Genomic DNA, 10,040 nt, shown 5'->3' on the forward strand with positions numbered 1-10,040 from the left:
GCCCCGAGTTTGCACCACTTCAGATATGTTGAATTTTAATCTGAAGAATTACATGCCTAGATTCCATCAACTGTGCATGGTGAACCCGATGAGGTGAACCTTCTTGTCTGCAGAGAAAATTCAGGTCGTGTTATTATTTTGAGAATATTCTCAAAGGTTTAACACCCCTTGAATCGGCACACAAGATTTATTTCGTGTGGTCAGAGTAAATAATTAAATCCAAGGTATCTAGGGAAATAATAAATCTATGAAAACTGAAACACTGCAGACATGCAGTATCTCACTACCAGGGGGCGGGGCACTTTTTCGGAAAAATTTTGTTTTATTGTTAATTTAGCATGAAAACATTAACTGAAGGCCGATTGCCCTTCCCTTTTTTGCAGTACAGTTGACTGCCGTGTTAATGTGTTTATTTTATTTGGAGGGGGGTCAAGAAGGATGCCCCCCCCCCCGTGAAAAAATAGAAATTTCGAGTTTGGATAATTTTTGTCTTTTTTTTTGTCTATTACTTTCCAACCCCCAACGCCACCCCTTCCAACTTTCAAAATCGATACTACGTGCCTGCGCTGTGATCAGATTTATACACAAATGAAACATTTGGTTAATCTGTGTAAACCAGAAACCATTTCACCTTAATTACATCTTCTTGTACGTGCAACTCTTCTCCCATCTTTAGGTCCAGCAAAGCATACTTTTTAAAATGCTCTAACAGAATTTATATACTTGAATTATTCAATCATTGTTATTGTCAGTTACATTTATGTAGTCTAAAACAATCTACACATTTAAATTTCTGTTCCTTCAAAAATGACATTTACTTAATCTTTTGAATAAAACGAGAAGGATTTTACTTTCATTCCTTACTGAAAACGAAAATATAAAAGATCTTGAGGAACTGTAAAGAGGTGTATTTTTATTAAAAAAAAGAAAAAGAAAAAAGACAGACCTTTAACAGCATTTTTGACAAATTTTGAAAATGTCTTTCAATTACAGGACAGACAACTCATTCTGCATGTAAAATAAGCTTTTTTTCTTAAATATCTGATCATTTGGCCTCAGTAAAACTTCAATGCCCTATTTAGAGATGGTACTTAAAATGGCACATGGATCTCTGTATCATATTGAGTGTGATCATTATATCAAATGTTTTTACCCTTATTTTATTTACTTTAGTATTGATTAATTAGCATATTTAAACATTTCAAGATATATTTAAGTTCAAAGTAGTATGATTATACATGTATCAAACTTGAACTTTTCATACATCACGGACAGCAAAAGTGCTCTTTGAAAAAAGAATGTATTGTGAAGAGTCCATTTTCATACCCCTATTAACTTTTCAATTGAAATGTACTGAAATTTACACTGTGGATGATTAGTTTTTATTCAGTGATTTTTCTACACTTTTTAAAAGGGGCCTGGGCCTTTACAATTGGGAAAAATTATCGACATTTGTGTCAAATTGGGAAAAATTAATAAGATTGAAATTAACCTTAATTGACAAGTAAAATAAAATATATAAGTAAATGTAGCATCTTTTATTCAAAATATTTACTACAAAATAACAAATTAGACACAGTTCTACATTTTTAAACTTTTTTTTTAATCTTTGAAAGTTGTCATTAATTGAGACTGTCCTATAATTCCATTCTTTCTTCTTTTTTTTTGTGCCATAATGGTAGACATAAGAGAAAATCCTACTCATAATAGCCATTGAAGGTGATATAACCTGACATGATTTATAACAAATACTTTTTTTCTAACTAGTTATTAAAGCTTTTTAAATTACCCTTATCATATTGCTGCAATTACCATGCAATATTAGTTGCATCTTCGGGGTGTTACAGAAACAGTTGGAATCAGGCTTATTGTAGAACTACTAGTACTTGGATTTACAAATAAAGCTATGTTTCGCCAGTTCACATGCATCTTACACTTTCTTATGATGCATTTAGTTTGACATGGTCCATGTGTTTTTCTATGTCTTGTAAAAGCTGTTCTTCACTATTATTGACCGAGAACAATAGTGTTCCATTTTAGATAAGTCCTACATAAAAAAAATTCAATATAACAAAAACAAGAACGGTTTTATTTTGGGAAAAAAGCAAATGAAATTGGGAAAAAATTGGTAATTTTTGATAGGGGAAAGGGCTGATATTCAGACCTAAAATGGGTGTAGAAAAATCACTGTTATTATACACCAAACCTGATTTCAGAGGAAGACTAAAGTTTAAAACTTTTACATGGGATTTTTATTTCTTTTAATACAGTTGAACTTTGGTATCTTGAACACAGATATCTCGAATACCATGGATATGTCGAAGTCATTTTGAAGTCCAAACTACTTATTCCTTAAGTATTTTACCGTGGATATCTCGAATCCTTGGTTATCTCGAAGTATTTTCTCGGTCCCTCCAAATTCGAGATAACAAGAATTGACTGTATTTACATTCATCCCCGAAAGTGTGCAGAAAGTGTGTTCTTAAACTCATACACTCTAAATGATGCCATTCATGTATTTTGTTGACAATGCTCGAAATATTTCTACATGTAATAGTAAAAAACAAATTTGGAAAAATTGCAGACTGGGATTTTGAGATGAATTTAAGGGGTAACCCGGTTATCTTAAACATACTTCTTATTAGTAAATACCATAAGGACCTGGTGATGTTCTTGTTTTTGTTTTCTTTTTTTTAATAAATAGAGGGGGAAAGGAAAATTAAGATTCACTGTAAAATTATAATTGTCCATTAAAATATTTTCTTTCTCACCATACATCTTATGACAAAACAAACTTTAAAATTATTACAAATAGTAAAAGAAAATCAATAAAATAACAAATACACTTTTATCAGTATCCAAACATTTTGTGTTATGGTCTAGAAATAACTCGGAGTATGTATATTTTCTCATGATTAGTTAGAATACTGAATGCATTCTTTAGTATAAAAGTCTATAAACAAGTACCAGTGTCAATACCAAATGAGTGAATACATCCTCCAATAAATCATGTCTGTCAGTGAGTAGTTTGTAGACATTTCAAAAATCTTCATTCAGAAGGTAATCAATTGCAAGCCTTGAACCTGCTTTAAGTCAATCAAGTTAAAGAGATTGCCTCTTTACTTGCAATATCATTTAAAATGACACTCACCGTGTAGTGATGCTATAAATAGCACATAATGTTAATAGAATTTTCTGTTGTTTGTTATTAATGTTTGAGTCCACTGTATAGAATAAACCTGAACTATACTCTGAAAAAATTTTCTGAACTTGATTCATTTTTTTCTTTGTTTGATATTAGACATATAAATGATTTTATCTTAAATGGAAGTTAAGAAAGAAAAATGTAAATACTCAGACTAGACCTATCATCCTTTTGTTCTTACTCTTTAAGACAGAACTGTCCTATTCCTTATAATTTGCAGTCTTCTTGTCAATAACTGTAGTCATTATCAATGAAATTATGTATTAAATAAATTTTAATTAATTTTTTTATTACATTTTTATTTTAATTATATATTTATTATTATTATTCAAAGAACTGCTTCTTTTTCTTAACATAATCAGGAATATTTTTTTAATTTTTTTTTTTAATTTGATGAATGGTGTCATGTTACCTTATTTTTTTTTTTAATTATTAAAACACATTAATCCTGTATTTGCCTTAATAAACACCCCCTTGTGATTTAATAAGAGCCACCTCCATTTCAAAGGTCACCAACTTTTCATACATCATACGCATATTTTTTTCATTTTGTAGATAAAGTCTCTTAAATATATCTGATTCAGAAATGACCCTCTCTTTCAAATTTTTAAACATACATGTTCCTAAATTATGATTTTTTTAATAGAAAATGCGATAGAAAATGTATTCTTTATACATGTAAATGTATTCCAAAACAAAAGTGAAAGTAGAAGTTTACATTTGATTCTTAATGATATAGTAGGGCTGTCATGGTTCAAAAATTTGATTCTTAATGATATAGTACATGTAGTAGGGCTGTCACAGTTCCAAAATTTCTTGGGTCAGGTCTTTTCTGTTACTTTTAGGTTCAGTTTCAGTTTTTTTGGACAGTTATTTACAGTATATATTTTAAACCTTAATTTCATAAATTAAACTTATCAATTATTGAAAAATCTTTATTTGTTCCATTAAATTCACCTTGAAAACAAGTCTAACTTAATCATGTTAACTTCTTAATATCAGTGTTCCAGAATACTAGGCCAATTATTAGCTACATTCTGACCACTCTTGCTCGTTCTGATAATTATCTTATCCTTTTGTGACATTGTTTTGTCATGGAATGAAGCAAATTTCACTTATGATGTTCATTTATGACGACGACTTTTATCATCATTATTCTTTTGATTTCAATGCCATTATTTGTTAAAACACATTTTCATATAAACCAAATTCAAACTGAAAAAGCAACATTTTAAACAAGTGACCAGAGGATTACAAATCTTAATTGACCTTTAAACTCTCTGTTTTTTTTTTTTTTGGGGGGGGGGGGGGGGTTATAATTTACTTTATGTGTATCTTATATTGTCATTTTTTTTTTTACTACTTACCAAATCTCCAGCTGCCATTGGTTGAACATCATGATTAACAATTTCCTGCATTACTTCCCACAATAAAATATATATACGTAACTAAACATCACATTTCAGTTGCTCTTTTATTCAACCTACCAATTTTAAAGTATTTTAAAAGGGTTTATAAAGTAAAATATTTTTTGACATTTTATATTTTTAATTTTGTCCCCCCCCCCCCCTTGTTGCAATTGTTATTTGTAATTTATATGTGGTGGATCTAATACTTGCCCCATATTCTCGACGCACCCTGGGTGCTTATTAGGGCAAATACAGTATAGTGTATTTTATTCGTATCTTTTTTTTTTGTTTTTTTTTTTTAAAAAAAAACAGTCCTGAAACTATCCAAAATTATCTTGTAAAGTGAGAAAATAGAGGGTTTTCCAATGATCTGGTATGATAAACTCTTCTTGTTTCAGTGAGTGGATGATCTACATCTTGGAACAAGTTGGCAGCACCTAATTGCTTACTGTGTACCAAGAGAACTTGAAGCAGAACTTGCTGGGCTATTGTGCATATACACAGAATACATTCAAAATTTGTTAAATTGAAGAAAACTACCTGTACCTAAGAAATTCAAAATTTCTTCTTTTGAACAATTCATTCGTTTGCTAATCTAAATTGCAGTGTTGTTACAATAGTGGCTATCAAAAATTCCTCACTGAATGCAACACGGCAGCAACAATCAACAAATACATGTGTATTACAGGAAATTTTTAAACCAAACACATATTTGTTTACATTATCAAGGGACATTACTCTAATTCTCATGCAAATGGCATATGTCTCTCATATAATTATTTGTATAACAATTTTGTTTTATTCGTATATCTTTTACTTAGAATGAATATTACATAGTTAACGTTATCTAATGTAGCCTTTAATGAAAGTTCATTCTACATGTATTTAATAATGTATGCTACCTATTTTATCTGATGACCAATACTAAGTATTTTGGGTCTGATTCACTAGTAAATTGTAATTTGTTTTCTGGACTCTTTTTCAATAACTAAATCTGCAGAGAACAAATTGATGCAATATGTTCGATATATTACTGAAATGTTTGAAACAAAGATATATTGTCATATGATATTATGCAAGATCAGTATAAAAATTTTAAACACTGATTGAGTTGAATTTTAGAATTAAAAAAAGACTTTAAAATAAAAATATCATGTGGGGGTTTTGTTATTTACCAAGTGCTTATATCATTAACAAATAATATAACCATGCCTGTAGTCTGATAGGCTGGCAGTCAAACAATACTCTTCTCATATCTCTGCATAGCCTCTTGATGTTTATTGTACAAAATACTTATCTGAGCGCAACCTTTCACCCTACCTGCATGTAAATCAGGCATTGGCTTCTGTTGGGTGTTTGTCCATCCAAGAAAAAGTTAACAATCAATTTTACACCATGAAAAATGGATCAAAAACTGTTTCTTTTGAGTTTGTGTTTACAGAATAATTTCTTAAAATTTCAACTGCTACTGACTTTTAAGTGATGAATAAGTGTAAAATGTAAAGATTTGTTTCTGTTAAATAGTTATACTTTCAGAAATATTGAAAAACCTATTATATATTTAGGATGTTGTGATTACTTCAAGTGGAAATAACAATTGGAAATTAAAGCATTGATTTATTCCTAGAAACTTTAAATGCAGATTAATAAACTGGTTCCATCCTGGCAACAACACTGAATTGGATTTTTTAAAAAAATTCTTATTTTTTCTGCATCATGATGACCCTTTGGTTGGTTATTAGGGGTAATTAGAATTTTTATGCATAAATTACACAGAGATTTGCATTAACAGAAACAATGAACTGCCATGAAACATTGTTATGACTTGCCAATAAATGATTAAATCTGATCATTGTTCAAAATATTAACTTTTTGAACATTTTTCCATATGTTTAAGGTATACGATATAGCGTTCTGCAGCATAGTACCTAGCTGCAATTATGTAGCCCTCTCCAATATTTTAAAATTTTGATGTTTTCAGAAGAGAGTTACAATTCCATCACATCTCTGTAATGGTGCAAAAGTATTTGTTTAATACAGGTCTCTTCAGGACAAATAAATAGCCTTTAGATTCGACTTCCTTCGAATAAGATGTATTTTTCACTTATTATCATTGACCTAGCCCTTAGTCTTTTAACATAAGGTAAAATACAACTCCCTGTATTCAGAGTTCAGACATCTTCCTCAGCTGCTTCCCGGCCCTTGCACCATTACAGAGATCTTAGTTCATTGTAGCCCTCTCCCCCAGAAAGAAAATTTTATAAAAAAAAAAAAAAATGACATTACTGCAGCTAAATATAAATATACATAGTACCTTTCTCATGTTCTCCCTCAATTTTATCTTGGCAGTGTTTTTCTCACAATATTTTCTGAAGAGTGGGAGGGGGAGGATAAACCATCTTGCAAATATCTTTTTCATTTTAATGAAATAAATTCATTACATGTATTGATCTACTTAAAGTAAATTGATCACATTTTGTTTTTTAATATGGGAAAAAAATACTTCAAGAATACACAAGAACCCACCACAATGTTACCCATTTATAAAAAAGGAGGGGAAAAAAATCTGGCGCAAAGGAGAGGGTAACCCACCTAACTTTCCAGAAATCTGGCGATCGCCTGGTCAGTTAGTACTTTTTTTAAGTAATATGATCCTAAATTCGCTGTCAAGGAATTTTCGTTACGTCTATCTAAAATGCCATTTATTTCTTTTTCTTTCACAACTTTGATGAATAAACTTATTTAATAATTTTCTGATGCTCATATTTAATAACTAATGATGTTTTAATGATTGTCAAGCGAATAATCAAACTTGTAATGATTGTTTTTGATGCAATTCAGTGGACAATCTCTGTGACATTTTTTCATATGGTCCGAAGAAATGAAGGAATAGCAGCAGTAAATAAAATCATTCCACCTAATTTTCTTGATTCGTTTATTATATACAAATTTATTTATTAAATTTACTGGGTTTGTCAAAAAAAATATTGAATATTTTAAAAATTAAACAATGGTTAAATTTTATGCTTGGGGATGTAACATTTCGTGTCAATTTTGTTACGTCTCGCGCACAGCCGCTTTCAGATACAATCGAAGGAAACTTCGATGATATGTTCTATTTATAGCAATTAGAGACGTCGTAAAAGATTTACGAACTATGGCTGTGTTCAAATGTGAAAGCATTATTTCAAAAATAATCATCATAATTTTATCTGTATTTTCGTGTCAAAACGTTACGTCTGTATACACATGTCATACATCAAATACTCGGGTGACCAGAGGACGACATCCTGTTTGTATGACATTTTCTGGTCTCTACTTTCATTTTTGGTGAGACCCGTGCACGTGTTGGATCAGTTCCAAGAAAAAGATGACAGGAGACGCGAGTAGTAGGTAGGTCATTTACATGTTACGTCTCTCATTTTTTGGGGACCTCATCTTTTTCGGCGATTTAAGGATGTATTTTGAAACATATATAATGCCAGATTTGCGTGTTTGCACAGAAATAAGAATTAATTTTCTAATAAACTGTAAATATTGAACTATGCTACATTAATATAAGAATTATGCTTATTTATTTTCACACTATGGTTGGACTGATTGTGTCCACAGTTACATCACATCCCCCAATCAAGTATTACCTAAATCTTTTAATTCAAAAATGTAAATTTACATGTGATTAAATTTCAACTGATTGAGCTTAATTTAATTGTATCAAGTAATAACCATTGTAAACTCTATTTTAGAAAATTTTAGAAAATATCTGAAAATTTATAAAAGATGTAACTTTGACAAGATTATTAAGCCACAACAGAATGTGTCATTGTTACATCACTATTTATGAATGTGCATATTTTTTTGTTGATTGGCTTCTGACAAAAATACCTAAATGGTGTTTTAAGAAGTGCAAAACACACAATAAACTTGAGTGAAATAGTATGTATTATACATTGTTCTGTCATTCTTTAACTTCATTACATGATGTAACATAGGACACCAGTTTTTGTGTCCAAGTTAAATTTGTGAAAATATCATGAGATCAGTGTTACATCACTATCAAAGTACGAGTATAGATCTTAATATCCTTGTCAAACTACCTTTTCACCATTTTTTTTCTTTTCTTTTCAGGTCATAGAATGGCCACTGATCACTTCTGTGACTCTTTAACTTGGAAAAGATCAAGATTGATATCTTGACAGAAGATAAAATGACATTTGTGTAGAAAGGGGCATATACAATACAATGTATATTATTTAAATAAAACTGAAAATTTGTTCAATTGTTTACTTATTTATTAAGTTAAAATTTTCTTAAAGTTTCCTGTGATCTGATTCAAAGTAAAAACTTAACAATTAAGTAAATTTAAAAAAAAAGTTTGTTGGAAGGCTTCAGCGTCCAGTGTTACATCTCTATATGTTGAAATGAGGCATATAATTTTCTTCCTTTGCCATATGATTATGCAAACTTGGCCAAAAAATGCCAAATGTAAGTGCAAATCCTTTAATAAAAAATTTGTTCAATTAATTTTAATTTTGGAGGAAATTTTCTTTTCTGTGTGCTGAAGTTTGTGTCCTGTTACGTCTGAAACAGAAGGTGATCTTTTTATGTATTAGTCTTTAGATTTGAGTGTAAATGAGAACAATGAACAGAAATTTTGTTTATAAAGGGGCAAAAATGAGTGTCACAAGTAAGATATAATTCAGTTGTAATTAATTAATTTGAATTAAACTTGAAGTGTCTCCGTTACATCACTCAATATTAATGAATTAAATTTTAATTGTATTTTAATTGTTTCAAGTGCAACTATCTCGGCCTTCCTTGGTGACTTGGTCCTGATACCAATCTTCAATTTGCAACAATTTTTAGAGTGATATCTTAAGTCTGAAATATTGGACACAAAGCTTTGAGTGATGTAACAAAAATTCCTTGACAGTGAATTTAAGATCATATACAAATTCTCCAGATCACTCCTTAAATAATTATATCACCATTCGTTATCTTCATACTTCAACGATATTTGCATCACAACAATATATGAGAAATTTGTCTTCCTTACTCCACACATGAAAGACCACGTGACAGAGACCAAGTGTATACCACCGGTACACCCCTTGTAACGTCGCTTGTTTTTAAAAGATCATATAATCAGATGGTTGAAATGAAACACTTTAAAGGAGATTTACTATGATTATGAGTGCATCATTATAAATCAAAACAATTTACAAATTGGAAGAAAAAAAGCGTTCGCGGTTCCCCACCCTTTGTAATTTCGTGTTCGTGTAGAATGCACTTTTGCAAACATGGCATTAATTTTTTTCTGAAAATCCGTACCTGTACTGTTATCTTCTTGGGTATAAAATAGACGTCCTTCACAATATATAAACCATCTTTGTCATTAACAAAATTATACCTTTTCTTGATTGTGA

At 30.2% G+C, this 10,040-nt stretch overlaps 1 protein-coding gene and 1 long non-coding RNA gene across 2 annotated transcripts in view; one reads left to right on the forward strand and one right to left on the reverse strand.

The window, feature by feature from the left end:
• Positions 1-10,013, reverse strand: part of LOC133197652 (zinc finger CCCH domain-containing protein 13-like) — a 38,707-nt gene extending 28,694 nt beyond the window's left edge. Inside the window, exon 1 of the mRNA XM_061333770.1 lies at positions 9,946-10,013. The gene's annotated coding sequence lies outside the window, so the exon portion shown is untranslated. The remainder of the gene's footprint in view (positions 1-9,945) is intronic.
• LOC133196677 (uncharacterized) lies at positions 7,864-8,888 on the forward strand. Its single transcript, XR_009722393.1, has 2 exons — positions 7,864-8,007; positions 8,743-8,888. It is a non-coding gene; the product is annotated as an uncharacterized LOC133196677 (long non-coding RNA).
• Positions 10,014-10,040: the final 27 nt, after the last annotated feature.

This window comes from Saccostrea echinata, unplaced genomic scaffold, assembly GCF_033153115.1.
Source record: "Saccostrea echinata isolate AGI-Se365-2 ecotype Australia unplaced genomic scaffold, CSIRO_AGI_Sech_v1 ptg000030l, whole genome shotgun sequence".
In the NCBI taxonomy this organism is placed as follows: domain Eukaryota; kingdom Metazoa; phylum Mollusca; class Bivalvia; order Ostreida; family Ostreidae; genus Saccostrea; species Saccostrea echinata.